Here is an 18,751-nt window from a genome sequence, read left to right as displayed (position 1 = left end):
TTCTAGGATCTTGGAATTTCTTCAGTCAGGATTGGATCTCGGCTTACGCCTTGCATCTCTGAAGGTTCATGTGTCTGCCTTGTCCGTGTGGTTTCAACGGCGGATTGCAATACTACCAGACGTTCACACCTTTTTCCAAGGTGTTCTCAGGATCCAGCCTCCCTTTGTGCCTCCTGTGGCTCCTTGGGACTTGGCGGTTGTGCTACGAGTCCTGCAGGGTCCTCCGTTTGAGCCTCTTGAGGCGGTGGAGCTCAAGTGGCTGACATTTAAGACGGTTTTTCTCCTGGCAATTGCTTCGGCCAGGAGGGTGTCTGAATTGGGGGCGCTTTCCTGTCGCCCTCCTTTCCTGATTTTTCACCAGGACAGAGGGGTGCTCCGCACTCGTCCTGAGTTTTTGCCCAAAGTGGTCTCGAAGTTCCATATTAATCAGGAACTTGTTGTGCCAGCTTTTCAGTCCCCTGATCTTTCAGCTGGTGAGACTTCCTTAGATGTGGTCCGGGCGCTTAGAATTTATGTAGACCGGACGGCTTCGGTTAGGAAGTCTGATTCCTTGTTTATCCTCTTTGGTTTTCACAAGAGGGGTTGGCCTGCCAACAAACAAACGTTAGCCCGTTGGCTTCGTTCCGTTATTTGTGAGGCTTATGCACAGGAGGGCTTACCTGTGCCAGCCTCTGTTAAGGCTCATTCCACTCGTTCTGTGGGTCCCTCTTGGGCTGCTAGACGTGGCGCTTCTGCTGTTCAGCTGTGTAAGGCGGCCACTTGGTCTTCAATTCAAACGTTTTTGAGGTTCTATGCGTTTGACACCTTTGCCTCTCAGGATGCATCCTTTGGGCGCCGGGTATTCCTTTCAGCACAGGAGCGTCCCCGCCCTTAGTTGTACTGCTTTGGGACATCCCCAAGGTCAACCCTGTGGACCCCCTATGGACCCTGAAGTAGAAAACAAGAGATATGGTAAGAACTTACCTTTGTTATCTCTGTTTCTACGAAGTCCATAGGGTCCACAGGGCGCCCGCCCTGACGCACCTGGCTTCAAATGGGCTGTGTGGCTGGTCACCGGTTTTCCGTCTCCCATTTCTGTGAGTATGGTTTCTTGTGTGTTCCAGTCTTCCTTCTCTCTGTTTAGTCTCCTCCTCCGGCCTTGGCTGCTTACCAACTGAGGTGCTGTGGCCGGGGGCGGGGTATAGAGGAGGACGGACCCAAGTGCATCCTGGGAGCAGCTAAAGCTTTAACTGCGTGGTGCCCATGGATCCAGATCCAGCTATACCCCAAGGTCAACCCTGTGGACCCTATGGACTTCGTAGAAACAGAGATAACAAAGGTAAGTTCTTACCATATCTCTTGTTTTGCAACTTGCTCTCCCCTATTATTCTGCTCTTAATACACACAAAACATGGAGAGCAAATGTCCTTAAGCTATTTGAAGTCAAACTGTTCATGCAAAACCGATTACATGCATGCATTACAGAGTGCATGTGGACAAGCAAAATAACATCCGGAGAGCAAGATACTCCAACGTGTTTCACCCTCACTAATATACCCTCACAGCTATCCTAATCTCCACTCCAAGCCAAATTGTTTCAGCTGTTCCCTCGTCCAGTTGTAATACTGTATAAGCAGGAGTGTATCTAGAGGTCGGAGCGCCCCTGGCAAAATAGGGGCCAGGCGCCCCCCCTCCCCATTGGCAGTTAGCAACGCAGGATTTTTAGTGGGGTATGTGTGTGTGTGTGTGTGTGTGTGTATGTGTGTGTGTGTGTGTGTGTGTATATATATATATATATATATATATATATATATATATATGACAAGGACAAGCGCCTTATAGTGGCAGAGGCAGGTATTATTAATAAGGAGGAAAAGCACGTATGTGTGTGTCTATATATGTGTGTGTGTGTGTGTGTGTGTGTATATGTATGTATATATATATATATATATATACACACACACACACACAACATTCACACAGAGCATACTTACACACACGTGTGTGGGCTCTGCTGCTTGGACTTACTTCTTCCTAGGTGCCGGGCTGCTGGGCGCTGCAACCCGCCTTCTCCCACGAGGACATGCTCCCTCTGTTACTGCAGCACAGGAACGCTGCTCGGACCCTGCCGGTTCAGCTGTCAGTGCTTCCGCGTCAGGTGGTATGACGCGGAAGCGCTGACAGCTAAACAGGCATTGGCCGGGCAGCTTTAATTATGGTTGGTGGCTTGTGGCCGGAGGAGAGACGGAGACAGTTGCCTCCGTCTCTAAGAAAACTATTTGTTCCATCAGGGGGGGTTCCGCCACTGCTGGCCGCGGGTGGCACTGCCGGGTGGTGCCAGCGCCCCCAACCGGCTGGCGCCCCTGGCGAGTGCCATCCTGGCCAATAGGGAAATACGCCCCTGTGTATAAGCTCTCAACAGCAGAGCCAGTGCCGCAGTTGTGAATATGATGGTAAATCCTCATGTTTACAGTTTTAATGTTTCAAGTAGCATTTTACATTTTATCGATCTCATGGTGCCTGAGAGCCAGAATTATACTGCATGTTGACATTGATGACTACATATTGGGTATTTATTTCAAGTCTTTAGGTAATGATAGTGCAGCTTTCCACCATTGTGAAATAACCAAAACTATATAAACTGGCCAGACATTTGTTTCATTGTCTGCCGCATACTATATAGTTAGAAGCCACTTGCTGACTGGTTGCTATGGTTTTAATGAAGATTTACACTTTTGAGTGGTGTTAATAACACTCGCTGTCTGATTCTATAGTATAAGGGACCTGGGACCAAATGGAGCTACATTTTCCCAACTGATAAAAATGTAATCTGTGAAACTCAAGCTGCATTTTATTGAAATACTATGCAATTTCCATTGATTTTAGTCAACTATGTTCATATTAGTATTCTAGTCCAGGTCGCGAGCACACAAAATGCATAAAAAATTAGAACTGCATCGGTAACCAAAGCTTTGTGCTTGGAGTTTCCAGGTTTTATTTTTCCTATCTCTCTCCCCACAGGTCTCATACTCTCTGTCCCTCCCTCATCTTCCCTGTCTGTGTCTCTGTCCCCATATGTCTTTCCCCGTATTCCATTGTCCCCTCCACTTCTGTTCCTTGTTCCACATTGTAACCATTCCAAAACCAATAATGGCTTTAAAACAAAGCAATGAAATGTGTACCCTATAAATATAATACTTGCCATTATCTCAACACTACAGATGCCTATGAATAGTATTGCATGGCACTGAATGCATTAAAATCATGATCTGTCCATATGGAGTAGCAGGGATTAGGTTAATGATGCAGTTCATGCAGCATTTTCCATAAGATCTTCAAATTTTTTAGCCTCTCCAGAATGATTGATTGGATTTGCTGGTGGGGAGAGCACCCCATGGGCAGGATGGGGGCTTCTGTTGCTGAAGAACATTACATGAGCATGCAGCCTTTTATTAACATATCTTCTCTGCTGTAAGAGAGTTAGTTCTTCCCAGGGAACAGCTTGGAAGAGAGGCTGTGCGGGAGTCAGGCAGCCAGTGAGAGCTAGGAGGAAGTAAACCAGGCCTCCTGTTATGACTCACTATTTTGTGAAAATGTCCCACCTCTGTTTTCCAGAATGCAGACTGATTTGACGTCCTGGAATCAATGTATTATTTCTTGGCTCGGTAGGATCATAGCCGTTAAAATTAATATTATACCAAAATGGCTGTCTTTTTCAGACCTTATCCATAGATGTTCCTCAGTCATATTAAAAAATCCCTTGTCCGCTGTATTTGGAACCACAGACCCCTGTGAATTGCAGCTAAAAGCCTGGGGAGGTCGGTTCCAGGAGGTGGTAGAGGGCTTCTTGCCATCAAACTATATTATCTGGCCTCCTATTTCTCCCATATCGCTTCCTACTCTCCCCCAGGCTCTTTCTTGGCTTGATATTGAATCCGCCTATGTCAATCTCCTTCATTTGACCCCCCTATGGCGTCTATCCTCTGCACACCGCCCCATGCATCTAAACTGCTCTCCACTATCAAATTCAATACCAAACTTTGGGACTTCTACTCTTTCAAGATGAATATTTCCTCACGACGTATCCATTGATCTCTATTTGGCATAATCCCCTGTTCCTTCCTGGATTTTCTTTCACAATGTTTCATAATTGGTCTCGAGTAGGATTTAAATTCCCTGCTGATTTTTCCGCCCAGGATCAATGGTTATCTCTGTCTCAACTACAACAAAAAAAACATCCCAGATACTTAGCCCCTCTGAATTCCTTCAAATTCGCCATTTTCTACATTCCCTTCCTTCACTCTCTGTTCTCCGAGCCATTACTCCTTTTGAGAGGTTATGTAAGCATTCTCCTTTGTCCAAAGGCATAATCTCCCACCTTTATGCCCTCTTCCTAGACGTCACCCTCCCCCTTCTGTGGCCCCATGAAATCGCTTGGGAGCAAGACTTTGGATCTCCTCCAGACGATGAGGCCTGGGACGACATGAGACTAGGGATGGCTAAAAACTGTATTGCAACTAAACTAAAGGAGACCGCATACAAAATTTATTATCGCTGGTATTACACTCCAAAAAGGCTTAACAAAATGTTCCCGTCCTCCTCACCCAATTGTTGGCGGGGTTGTGTTTGCAGGGGTACTATGATCCATATATGGTGGACTTGTCCGAATATTGTCCCCTTCTGGGACCTAGTTCATGGCCTTCCCGAAATCCCTCCTGGAGGTTCCAATACCACAATATCCCTAGATATTTTTGTTGTGCTACCCCTCCAGACCTTGGCAAGTTTCCCAGAAAATTACCAGCGGTAATCAGGTGTATGAAGACAGATACTCAGTATTGGGTGTGTTACAAAAATGTGTGAAAAATTACATAGATAAAAAAAACAAAACAAAGAAAGTGATATGAAAAGTGAATGTGTCAAGTGGTGATGGCCTGAAGTGGCCCAGCCAGAACAGCTCAGGGGGCTCTTTTTGTGACACCCTTAATACTGAGTATCTGCCTATTATACACCTGATAATCTGTAACACTTCATTGCTATTTTTCACCAGTGTGATGCCATGGGATTTTTTTTGGCTAGGCTAGTCTGGCGGCACCCTGCACCCCAAATGTGAGCCCCAAAGTGTTAAGGTGGGTATCCACTTGCCGATTAAAATGAGCGATTGAATGATAATGATAACGTTATCGTTCAATCGCTCATTAATCGTGCACAAATCTGACATGAAAATGTCGGAAACGACCAGTGATGTGCACTCCCGCTGGTTGTTTCCAACATCAATCATCACCAGAACATGCTGGCCAATCTGCCGATAACGACAGATTGGCCATGTTTAGGGATGAGGGAGGGTGCCTACACCCTTGTAATTGTACTGTCGTTCCACTATCTGCTAGTGGATACGCACCTTTAGGGACTTGCCCGACAAGAGGTATGAATGCATATCACAAGAAACCTCAAATAACAAACAAACAGTATCTATTAAAATGACTAGATATTTGGATGGTTTTGGTGCATCACTGCAAATTAAATTTGGTTTAAGAATGGAGGATAATAAGGTATTTTTTAACCTAGTGGATCTTCACAGCCTCCCTAATACAGCCCTATATTGATTGCCATTGTTCAGTGCTTTCTAGCAGTTTGTTTCATTCTGTTCCACAGAAGTACCTGTCCCTCCTTGTTTCACTGAATTTGTACTTGCCTGTCTCATGCACTTTGCTCTGTGCGTGGTAAGGTGGGGCAGGGCGTTGCTATTCCTGCACTGTATATGTGTTGTCTTACCTGCACATTTGCATGTTTGACCTAGCAGGATAATTGGGCCCCAAGCTACATGGGCGTTACCTTTGCTCACAAACACTCAGTTTCATGTATGACTCATAAGGCTGAAGCAAAGATACCACTTCCCTAATCTATCGGGGCCATTTTAACACTGCTGACTTTTAAAGTCTTTCTGTAACCTGCAAGAAGCAAATTCCGTGCATGCAGGGTACAAGAAAACCAATGAAAAGGTAGGTGCTGACTGTTCGGTCTTATATATATGTATATATTTTCCATCATACCTAGGTGTTCCATTTGATTCCCATAAACAGCAGCATCTTCTATGTAATTCTGAATTTACGGCTTGTGCATGTCCATGACCCTTATGAAATCCAGGCTTAAATTATATTGTGCTTGTAATCCTGCTAATGAAAAGCGAGAGGCTATAGTTTCCCTAATTTCTTTTACATGAAGTTGGACTATGCTGGACAGTAGTGTCAGTTCCTCTAGTTCTTTTCACTGGTTGCTTTTATAATCCAGTTTCATTTATTTGCTTTATAGATGTCCTGCCTGCCATGACTGAATAGGATGTTACGCTGAATAGAATGATAAAACGTGTAGTAGTACTGTACACTTTGTAAATTATCTTTCATGTTGTTAATACATCTGTAAGGGAACTGGGATATATGGCTTAACATCTCCTATAGTAAGCTTAGAAACACTGAGGCTACACCATATAGAAGAAATGGATTCTAATAGTTACATTGTGCTGCCTGTAGGTACCGTCACACTGTTTTGGAACTATAGTATTTGTCCTTATCAAATGCTGAACATCATACAGTACCAGAAAACATTGTGGATAAATCATATAGCATAAGTGAATTATAATAATGACATTGTGACTGTATGCCTGATGCATGTCATACACGACAGTATGTGCCTGGACTAATATGTTATGTCCATGAAGGATTACAAGTACATTAATTATTTAAAATAAAAAAAGAAAACTTGTACATTTTTATATTTGTTAAACAAGTCTTAATATGGGTTCTCTTAATGTATACAAAAGGTACTGATAGACGCGCTAGTCCCTATATGGATTCTGTATACATAAAGTTCCTTTGGTAAATCAATGAATGTTCCACTATAATCCCGTTGTCGCGGTGGCTGCTCACAGTTCTCCAAATGGATCGTTGTTGTGCGGTCCCAGAAATGTATGAAAATACAAAAAGTGAGAACGAGCGCCTTATAGTGTAGTATATTATATAATTCTATGCACACTTTTATAAATTGCAAAGCGTACCGTCTGTGCCTAATAATAATTAGGTATAAACTGATATGTCCTGGGTCGGCAATCTTGCGTTCCTTTATAGCATAGGATAATCACTTCACTCCAGGTAGGATGATAAATGGGGAGAAAAGAGTGTTTGCATAGTGTAGTATGTTTAAATACTTTCATTACAAACACATAACATAAAAAAATACATAATTACAATTTGAAAGTGATTTGAAAGCTTATCTGAAATGGTATAGCAGTCCCAGATAGCGAGGGTCACCACAGCCTCAATGCGTTTCGTCCCTTATGCCTATATGGCTGGACTTCATCAGGAGGATATTTGCAATATAGATGAGCAATTTCAAACATATATACCCTGTTCAATGAACCTATAGTGCCCATAAACGGCACATCCGGTTTTCGGATGTCGGGCTCCATTTTGGATATTACTGCGCATGCGCGGGACCAGCAAATATCGTGAGAGGTCCCGCTGTATACACACAGCAGCGATCTCCGCCGGATGTAGTCGGTTCACACACACGGAATGCAGCACACCTGCGGGGTAATGTCCTTGGACACCAGCGGGCTACCAGCCCTAATAGCAGCCCTCACAGAGCCCTTCCTATCCCCATATATCAGTATGGAGGCAAAATGTCTCCAGAATGGCGGCCATTGTGTTGTGGTCTCTCTTATGGTCTATATATAGGTGTATGTGCAAACTTGCCAAATAAATACAGGGGTTTTTTTTTTATATTATTATTAAAAGCAGATAATCTATAAATATTAAAAAGTACACACTTAAGCTGCCCATCCACTTAACGATGCGGGGGGACGATGGCACGATTACGATGCCGTCGTCTCCTGCGGGGTGAACTGAATACACTGAACGTTCAGACGTTCAGTGCATGCAGATCAATCATCCCCGAACTTGGCAACCTGACGGTGGTCGTCAGGTAGACCGTCATGTTCGGGCAATGTTGATATGTTAAAAACGACCAGCGGGCGTTTTTGGGCTATTACCAAGCGATGGAGCGATAACGACCGTAAGTCGTCCCCCCCCCTTCCCCGGGAGCCCCTAAAATAACTCTGTGCACTGGAATTTTTGGGCAGTTTGGTTGGTTTCAACCAGACTGGCCCAAGATGTTTATCTAAAACAAGGATGGGGAACCTCCTGCCCTGGGGCCCCCGGAATCATTTGGTCTGGACCTCAGAGCTTTTTTCTGCTATCTTCATCTTATTTATTTATTACCAGTTATTTATATAGCGCACACATATTCTGCAGCGCTTTACAGAGAGAATATTTGGCCATTCACATCAGTCCCTGCCCCAGTGGAGCTTACAATCTATTCCCTATCACATGCGCGCGTGCGCACACACATGCGGGTTAATTTTTTTGGGGGGGAACCAATTTAACCTACCAGTATATTTTTGGAGTGTGGGAGGAAACCAGAGTACCCGGAGGAAACCCATGCAAGCACAAGGAGAATATACAAACTCCACACAGTTAGGGCCATGGTGGGAATTGAACCCATGACCTCATTGCTGTGAGACAGTAATGCTAACCATTACACCGTCTGTGCTGCCCGCATCTTGCTAGCAGGGTGCCTAGAATGGCACCCTGCAGCAAGAATATATGCAGCAGTGCCGCCTGGAGCGTCCTTAGGACGCTTCAGACTGTTATGCCGCTGCCCTTACAGCTCCCCGGAACATCCTCAGGATGCTTCGGGCATTGCTGTAATCATTGGCGATTGTGGCCCCGCCCCTGACGAAGTCGATGACGAAACGCGTTGGGGCGTGGTTTGGCGTTGTTTTCCATTACTGGTTGAATAGCCGACGGAGTCCCCGGAGACGTTCGGGTGATATTCAGGCTTCTTCATTTTTATTACTTGCGGTGGTATCTGACCGCTGATTGTGGTACGCATATTCATTGAACGAGTTTTATGTCCCCTGTCTGCAATAAAATCTGTTTTACAGTTTCATGCACTATGTGGCGCCCCTTCTTTCTTGCTCTCAATTCCAGATAAACCAATACCCGCTTGGATCCAGGTTTTAACGTGGGGAAGACGCCGGCCTGTGTGGTACTGTGGCCTGTGCTATATCTGGCGTCTGTGACACAGATTTACTTTGTTCCAAAAGTCTTTATTTATTGGATTCTAAAAAACTTTTCACAGTATTATATGTGTTTATGCATTGGTTGATTGATTTGCGCACTGAATTTATTGTAATATATCTATCAAAATGACCCTCTGTAGAAAAAAGGTTCCCCACCCCTGATCTAAAACGTCATGTTCGGTCATGATGCAAAATCCTTTTGGCTGGTTTGTTGTGATCTGTTAGTTTTTCCCACACTGAGCAGAACTGGCTAAATTCTATACGTTTTTTTAATTTGGCCTATTTTATGAGTTGGCCTTTCACAGTTGTGCCAAATGTGAGGGTTGTCTCAGTATGGCTAGTGTTAAGCTGGGTACACACTGACAGATACATTGGCTGATCAATTGATCGGCCAATATATCTGCTGCCCGTCAGCCATTGTGTACCAGTGTGTCTGCAGACATACCTGTCCATCTGCAGGTGTACATACACAGCGGCAGCCGTGGGGAAGGGGGATAGGACACGCCCCCACCCACTGGGACACGCCCCCAACACACCCTAGTCGCTGGGATCCGCAGCCAGACACAGATGATGGCCATTCAGTGTGTATGAATGACCATCATCTGCAGATATATCTGTCATGTGTGTACCCACCTTTGGATGGAAGTTTATTGCTCCAGTGTTTTATTAAGCTGTTGCTAGATTGCTACTTAGCATAATTGTTGTAAAATAAGCCTTCTCTATAGACCAATTGGGAAGCTGCAGGGCACTTCATTTAATAATTTTTACTGAATTTCACTTTTGGTCCAGAGATGCCGTGAAGAAAATGCTGATACTATAGGGCCATCTTTAGGTAGTGCAGGGTTATAGTTGTTGTTTTTTGTCTTATTACATGACTTGAACACTTTGGGGAAAGTGATCAGATATATACAGTATAATTAGTCAACTAAGTAGTATACTGTACAGGCTGTTGATCTCTACTAAATTCTCGAATACTAGTACTGACACTGATGAAGTGGGAGGGTGGGGGCAACAAAATATATGCGTCAACAAACCTAAAATCACTAGCGCAACATATTTGTGATGATTGATTTAGAGGGGAATTCAGTCATACCCAATATTTTTAAATGCCCAATTTAATTGGTTCCCGTTTTTCCACCTGGAAAAAATGACACTGTCAGCAGCTCAGCATACGCTGCTGTGTGCTGGGCTACAGTGGGACCAGGGAGATTGCTGCCGCTGAGCAGCAGCAGCAGTCTCCTCTCACACTGATCTTGGCCCCCCTGGATATGCTCCTGGCTGAGGGGCTCACAACGCACCCCCGTTCTCAGCACGCAGCACTGTTTTTTTCTTTTTTTAAAGGGGGTTGTGGCCGCACATTCTGCAATTAAGGCCATATACCACAATAAGTTCCGACTTCGGGGCTAATTGAATTCCCCCCTTAATGTTTTTGTGTTCTAATTGAATTTTTGCCCATGACTACAAACATCTCTCTGAAAAATATTTGCATTTAATTCTTGAAAGAGTCCAAGATGCACATACGTATGCAGATCTGGCTACTTTTGTTGGGAGCTGACTGACTGATCCTATGGTGGGAATCCTCATGGCCGGCGGTTCAAATCCCAACAGCCTAAACCTAAATCTCCCGGGGGGGGTGCCTAACCCTAACCTCCCTCTGAGGGTGCCTAACCCTCCCGGGGGGTTGCCTAACCCTAAGTCCCCCCCCAGGAGCCCCTAACCTAACCCTCCCCCCTGCGTGGCTGTCTGCGCCCGGCTTACCTTCGATCAGGATACCGGGCGTCGGGCTCCCGGCGTAGGTAAAATGACAGGCATTGGGATTTCGACACCTGTCGTTAGACCCTTGCCGGGATTGGACAGTCGGCATTTAGACCGTCGGCATCCCGACTGCATACCCTATGGTGTGGTTACTTAAATACTGGTCATTGTCTGATCATACCTGACCAAATATTAATCTGTATTAGAAGGATTTTGGGATAGCTTAGCCTACAGTGTCCAAATTAACTGTCCAAATTGTGCCCAAATTGTGTATTTGGGCGTATTTAGACACAATCATTATAAAAATGACTCTTCTGGTTAGTTTTATGAGTTTTATTATATAATACATATAATGTTATTTTGTGTTCTGTGTAACAGACTAAAGTACCACCTCAATCTGCCCGAGGTAATTTTTTGTGTATTATACCACAATTTGAAAACCTACGGAGTAAACGCCATAAAAAATCCTTTCAATAAAGGTGGGTACACATTAGACAATGTTTTGCCTAATCCGAAGGATCGGGCCAACATATCGTCAAAATCGTCTAATGTGCACCAATTATATCGGGCTGTGCATGCTCCCATTTGGCCGTCAGTCGCACCGTCGGGTCGGCCCTATATGCAGCTCAATCTGTTAATGCGACTGGCGACTCTATGCGGCGGGATGCGGCTGGTTCTGATTTATCGATCGGCCAGGCACAGGATCGTCTAATGTGTACCGGCCGCCCGATATGTTGGACCGTTACCCATGCGGTCGTTCGTCGCATCGCTGGGTACACACCATTTAGTGTATACCCAGCTTTAGAGACATTGGAGCTGATTCTAATGTGGGAGCAAAGCAAACATACAGGATAAATGCTGCTGCTGCATGTAGCCCACAAATGCTGGCCAGCTTTATTTTTACACTGCAATTTAGAGCTTGGACACACCCCTCACAAATCTAAATCTCTGCACATTTTACGTCTGCCCCACCTGAGGTGCATCTTGGGTTTTACCTAGGTGCAAAGTTCCTTGCTCTTTTTGCTTTTCTCCCAACGCAGAATCAGCCCCATTGACTCCGTGCATCTGAGAAAGTTGAACACAGGTGGAAGCTTATAACATGAGTACATTTAAATGCTTACAGCTGAGCTGGGCCAATTACCATTATGATATGGAAAGAAGCATTCAGCCAACTAGCATTGACAGTCTAGAGCTTATATTCAAACAACCATTCCCTGTAGACAAGCGGTCATGTGTTTAGTATGAGCTGTACGTTACCACATTTCTGCTTTACTGATGACATTATGGCACAAGACAGTGAACTTTCCAAACATTACAATCTTCAATTTATGCATTATTTAGGGAACCATTTGTTAAACATTTTATTTCCTGTTTATCATTCAAAATAGGTCTTTGTATAGGGATAATGGGGTAAATTTACTAAAGTGAGAGTTTTTAGAAGTGGAGATGTTGCCATACCAATCAATCAGACTCTACTTAACATTTAACTAGCACCTTCTAGAGGCTAATAGCTAGAATCTGATTGGTTCCTATGGGCAACCAGGACCGTAACTAGGGTAGTGCGACCAGTGCCATGGCAGAGGGCAGGGGGCTCTGTTTTGGGCCTGTCAATTTTCGGTTTATTATCATTCTCACTTGTAGCTTCCTCTTCTTTTATCCACAACATCTCCTGGCCTCCCCTATCTCTTCCCTGGCCCTTCCCCATGAGGCCATGGCCCTTTTATGGATGTGTGTTTTATGTCCCTATTTGAAAAATGAGGGGGTGGGGGGCGCGCCAATGCTCTTTCTGGCACAGGGCACCAAAAAGTCTAGTTACGGCTCTGTAGGCAACATCTCCCCTTCTAAAACGTCTCACTTCAGTAAATATACCCCAATATCTCTTATCTTGCATAAAATAAGTATAGCTGCTTACAGCTTGCACTGGTTGCTTTTACATTGAACAGTTCACTGCTGTTATAACAAGTGTAAAGCTGTGAACATGATTTATTGTATGCGCTAAAAAAGAAATTAATGCACCATGTGTGCAAAGCCTTGTATAGCTGTAGTGGAATTCTGTACTCAAGATGGAGCACTTCATTTCTGTTAAATGCTGGTCTTTTGCATTGTTGGTCTATCAGAATTCTATTTAACCCAAAGTATAAGGCATGGTGTTCTTGCATGGTACTCAGGCTTCTAATGAAAGATGAAAATACAACACAAGTAGCAACATAGTGCCCCTCCTACACTGAATTATTTATCTCTTATAAACAGACACAGGCTATTGGCAGTATTGTGGGCCTTTTTCTACATCCTGGTTGTCACTTAAGGTGCCCACACCTAACCACGATGTGCTCACGATCAGCCGATTTCCCTTGAAACTCTCCCCGGCAGCTCTGCACACAATTTGGTGTCCAATCTTCATACGATCTCTCCTGCATTCAGACTTTTTACACTGCATTGTGTCCTAGATTGTCAGATCTGCCCTACTGCACGGCAGATCTGACAATGCGATGTGCGACCAGCGGGGACGCGCATCGCATCGTGATCGTGAGTGGGGGCTCAAGATTTACTCACGATTTGGCCATATTTTACATGATCTGTCGTTCCAATGTGTCGGAATCGGCCAGATCGTGTAAAGTATCGCTATGTGTGTGGGCACCGTAAATCTATTACAAGCTACGTTAGCCCAGGATCATTTTGCGCAATACACAAGTATGACTCATGCAGCCTGGTTTATTCCAGGTGATGTAAAATAGTCCAAAGGGCAGTGATTGAACTTTCTAGGGCAGGGACAAAGCAAACATGGGTGTGTTTAGTATAGCTATATGCAAGCAGTCAGTAGTTAAAATTGGATTGAAAATGTAGTCTTGTAGATGGAGAATAGTGTGCTACTGTATGTGGTTTAAAGGGGTATTTATCAAAGCTGGGAGAGAGAGAAAATTTTGAGAGATAAAGTACTAACCAATAAGCTTCCAATTTACATTTTGCAGGCTGTGTTTAAAAAATTATAAGAGCTTATTGGTTGGTATTTTTTTTTTTTTTTTTTTTTTACAATTTTATCCCTCTCCCAGATTTGATAAATACCCCCCTAAATAGTTTGTTTTTCCCCCTAAATATACTTTTTCACCAAATCATTTACAGTTGTTTTTATAGAATACCTATATTATTGAGGGCACCTAATATGCATGATATAAAATGTCCCATAGGTATTGAGTGACAGCAGAGAGTAGTCTAAGCATGTGATGCCATGCCTGCTGTGGCCTTTTTTTTTTTTCTAATGTCGGCCCTGGTCATTAAATATTCAATGAAATACACCTGTGTAACACAGCTGTGTAACTATTATGTTAGCTGGATTACAGATTGATTTATTTTTCTACCATCTGTATGCTATAGGTGACCACTTTTTTTAATGATCACAGACCATTACACATTTTAAAGACTTGGGGGTCTATGTACCAATAATCGATGGACTGCCACGAATATTATCTATCCATATCGCAGGGAATATTTTCTTTTTTCATGAAAATATCCCCACTATGTACAAAGGGAAACTCGCAGGGACAGCTGTGTCAGCTTCTGGATTGGGCCAGGGGCTGCGAGACAGAGATTGAAAGATCTCTCTCTTGCACCTGGAGCCTCCGTAGGTTTAAGATGGTGTGAACTACCAGGGCCAAAGCTTTGTACATAGGGGTCAGATCATAGTCCCCATTGATAATAGTAGGGACTGCGATCTGCAGTGCTAATTACAGACCCTCCAACATGACTCCTACCATAATGTGTAAAATGCTCTGCTCCTGGACTTAACTCTTAATTTATGATTGCCATCATCTTTGTTGAATTAGTTAATTGATGCAAAAGATGTTTCAATACAGGCGATGGCAATCATAATTTCAAAGGGGGATCTAGGAGCAGAGCATTTTGTACCTGATGGAAGGGGTCATGTTGGAGGGTCTGTAATGGGCACTCTCTGAAATTTCAGTTAAATCTCCTGCATTGTGCCATTGATACATAGGACCGGGATGTAGTTATGAGACCAGCGGCAGCAATGCCGCCGGTCTAAATCCAGATTGGCGAAGCCCGACGGGACTTAAGATTGGCGTCGAAATACTGATGCCTATCTTAATCCCACGCCGAAATCCAGAAGGACTGATACCCGGACTAGGTAAGTCAGGGGTGCCCTTAGCATTAGCCCTTGGGGGGGTTAGGTTTAGGTAGCATAGCGGAGTTAGCATTAGGTTTTGGGGGGGGGGGTGTTAGCGTTAGGCACCCCTAGGGGGGAGGGTTAGGGTTAGGCTCCACTGGGGGGGGTTAGGCACTAAGGGGGGAGGGCTAGGTTTAGGCACGAAGGTGGGAGACTTGGTGCCTAAACCTAGCGGGGAGGTTTAGGGTGCGGGGTGGGTTAAGGTTAGGCTACAAGAAGGAAGGATTAGGGGGTAAGTATACTTACCTGACCCCTGTCGAGATACCAACCATCAGGGTGCCATTGTCTGTATTTTGACAGTAGGCATCCTAACAGCCAGCATTACATACCGATTGCCATAGGAACAATACATAAAATTATGCAGAAACTGCAGTTTCTGCAGAATTTTATGTAACAAACAGATTCATACATTGGCCCTTTGGCCCTGTTTTATCCTTTCCAAACTGATGCCCAGTACTGTGTCATCTTTTGGTTGCTGGATGCAATTGTTGATATCTATTCGTATCTCATATGTTATATAACGCATAACATTTGAATGCAATACAGTTGAATAGAGTTGATACAATTGATCATGATGTCTAGTGTTTATGTAGTTGCACTGTGATGTTCTATATCTTTAAAGAGCGTTGTGCGTTGAGTGTTTGTGTGTGTGTGTGTATATATGTGTATGTGTATATATTTGTATTTTTTTTTTATATATATATATATATATATATAGATGTGTGTGTGTGTGTATATATATATATATATATATATATATATATATAATGCATATATATCTTATGCCATCTTGCATATTGCACCCTTTTTAGATGAGTCATGTCTCTGTATTTAAGGCATCCAGACTTGACCATTTTGGTTGCATATTACAGCAGTTTTGGGGGGGTATTTATCAAAGCTGGGAAAGAGATAAAATTGTGAGAGCTAAAGTACTAACCAATCAGCTTTCAATTTACATTTTGCAGGCTGTGTTTATAAAATGATAGAAGCTGATTGGTTGGTCATTTATTTTTTACAATTTTATCTCTCTCCCAGCTTTTCTAAATACCCCCTTGATCTTAAAAAGGCTGCCAATAATGATTTGGAAAATGGTTTAGTAGTGATTGGTGCAGTTAGGCAATGTTTGCACTCATGGTCAGATTTGGTCAACGTCTGAAAGCACCAGCTGTTTTCAGTAAGATGTGTGACCAAAACTAATATGTAGCCTGTACTAACTAATAATACCCTAGCTTGCTTGTCTTACATATTATGTACTGTTTTCTTATCTTTTACCTTTGTCAACCTTGGAAAGCATTACATAAATAGTCCCAGAACATACAGGTGCTTTCAAGCATTTGTGATGTGCCTTTTATGTTTATAGGTTCTCTTCCCTCACCCAAAACATGCAAGTGCTAGTAGTCCCCAGAGCTTCAAGCCATGTTTGTGTATTAAGAATTGCAGATCATATGTGTTTGTTGCCAAGGCAGTAATCCATACTCTAAGGGCTATTTCACACACGCCGGTTTTCACAGGCCGGCAAAAAACAGGGCATTTTTTTGTCGTGTGTAAAATTTAATTAAGTATGGAAATGAGAAAGCACATTCGCTGTGTTACAGCCGGGAATATCCACTGAAAAGGACGGCTGCTGTGCTGTCCCTGCAAGTCAGTGAAGTATATGTTACAATGTTTCCTTTCACACACACCGGCTGCGGATGCCCAATACAGTAAGGAAAAAAAAACACAACATTAAAAACTTCTCAAAGCCGTTGCATGTGAAAGGCACAGATTGCCTAAAAAAAAAAACATCCGGCTTTGGACAGTGTTTTCACCGGCCGATGAAAACGGTGTGCGTGAAATAGCCATACGGGCCAGTTTCAGACTAATCGGTTATATGCAGACAGCAAAACAAAACAGACACATTTTTTTTTCTGTAGATCTGCCCCTTTAACACACAACAGTTTTGTGCCGTGTGTGATGTTTTTGCTGTGTTTTTGAATTTTTTGAATCTTTAACACTGAAACCGTGGATGGCAATTGTGAAGTTACTAGCATATCGGTATAAAAATAGTTACAGATTAGTCTGAATCTTCAAGTCCAGCCAGCTGGAATGCTGTAAAAGATGCTTGTTTCAGTGTGAATAGCTTGATTTTATTACTTGGATGAGTGCTAATGGTATCCATGTTTTGTTTTGTAAATAGAATTTTTTTTGCAGAAAAGAAAAAATTAATTTTGGCAGAATTCTTATGTGGTTTACCAACTATTTAATATAAATGACATTTTTTTTTAATATTGTTGGTTGATCCCTAGGCAGAACATATTTGTTTACTAAAACAATACAAATATTCTGACATTTATGCTTGATTATTAGTACATAGGCCCCTATATGTTTTATTAAAATTAACAAACAACTTTTTTGCCTGCGGTAAAGTAATCTGTATGCCTTCTGCAGTCTTCTTTTACTAACTAGTGATTAATTAATATAGGAGATGATGGATGCCAGCCTTTGTTATAGTACCATGCTGTCCAACCTCTTCCGATACAGATAGCCACATTATTTTAAACGATAGGGCCCCCTTCACTTCTATATCCTACCTTTTTGTTTCTCATTGTTTGGCAGTTGTTGGTGTTGTTTTTACAATAACATTAAAGAGAATGCTTTCTTCGTATGTAGAGCCTGTGCAGAGAAAGCCCCAAGCTTTCCTCCAGTAGTAATCGATGGTCATTTCAGCGTATGAAACCACCGTGATTTCAAACTGCTGTATTTTCATATTGAAACAGAGTGGTTTCCATTTGTCGCACACCACCAACAAGTTAAAAAAAAAAATTGTTAACACACATTAATTACTATAAATGTCATACACAAAAGCAAACAAGTTTGTCTTGAACTATCTAATTGTTTCATGCACATCACTCACAATAACTTCCTGGCCAATGCATAACACCGGAGAACAGTCCTTCTGTTGCCAGGGATTTAAGAGTCGATTTTCGATTAATTTTGTGCTCCTTATCATGAATATGCCATGCTTATTTTTCAATTGGCTCTAGTTTTTGAGATATGCATATGTCTTTAATATTTATAAAAAATATAATTAAACAATGTTAAAAATAGTTAAAAAGATATTTTTTTTATTCTGATTAAATTTAGTAAAATGTTATAAAAATATACAGGATAATTACATACATAAGTGTTAGGAAGCTATGAGAACCGTTTTTTGTAGGATTTTCTTTTGTATTCTTGTTGCGGGCAGTCCCTCTGCAGATTCCAACAGTAATTGGCCATCATGTGACGATCTTATCTTTCTTCCATTACCTGAATATCCTGGTGGAACCATTCACCCTGTTCTTCGCTTAAATCTACTAGATTGGACGGGAAGTGATCTAAAAGGCTGTACAAAAAATGTACTTTAATACTCATGTTGGCACCTACTTTCTCAAAACATTTTAACATTTTGTGGACTAATTCATGATAGTTGTCTGCCTTGTGATTGCCTAAAAAGTTTTGAATGACAGACACATACTGTAACTCAGCTATGCTTCAGATTCGGTTTCAGTCATAGATGTGGTCAAATTTGGATCCTTCACCAGTTTCCGTATCTGTGGGGCCGTCAAAAATTCCTGTCTTTAATTTTTCAATACTAAGAGCTGGAAATGTTCAACAAATATACTTGAAATAATTGCCTGACTTGTGCATTGCTTTTACAAATTGTTTAATTAAACCCTGTT

General features: G+C 42.6%; 1 protein-coding gene across 4 annotated transcripts in view; it reads left to right on the top strand.

Moving 5' to 3' along the window:
• The window catches only part of ELF1 (E74 like ETS transcription factor 1), a 145,146-nt gene that overhangs the window by 39,838 nt on the left and 86,557 nt on the right, over positions 1-18,751 (top strand). The window contains exon 1 of one of the 4 annotated variants that reach the window (XM_088481984.1): positions 5,876-5,978. The exons of the other annotated variants lie outside the window; for them this stretch is intronic. The gene's annotated coding sequence lies outside the window, so the exon portion shown is untranslated. Of the gene's footprint in view, positions 1-5,875; positions 5,979-18,751 lie in introns of those variants that run through there. 4 annotated transcript variants of the gene reach the window in all.

The sequence above is a fragment of the Taudactylus pleione genome, unplaced genomic scaffold (assembly GCF_031769625.1).
Source record: "Taudactylus pleione unplaced genomic scaffold, aTauple2 ptg000005l, whole genome shotgun sequence".
In the NCBI taxonomy this organism is placed as follows: domain Eukaryota; kingdom Metazoa; phylum Chordata; class Amphibia; order Anura; family Myobatrachidae; genus Taudactylus; species Taudactylus pleione.
The sequence above is the reverse complement of the archived record's forward strand: the minus strand, read 5'-3'. Positions and strand labels throughout refer to the sequence as shown.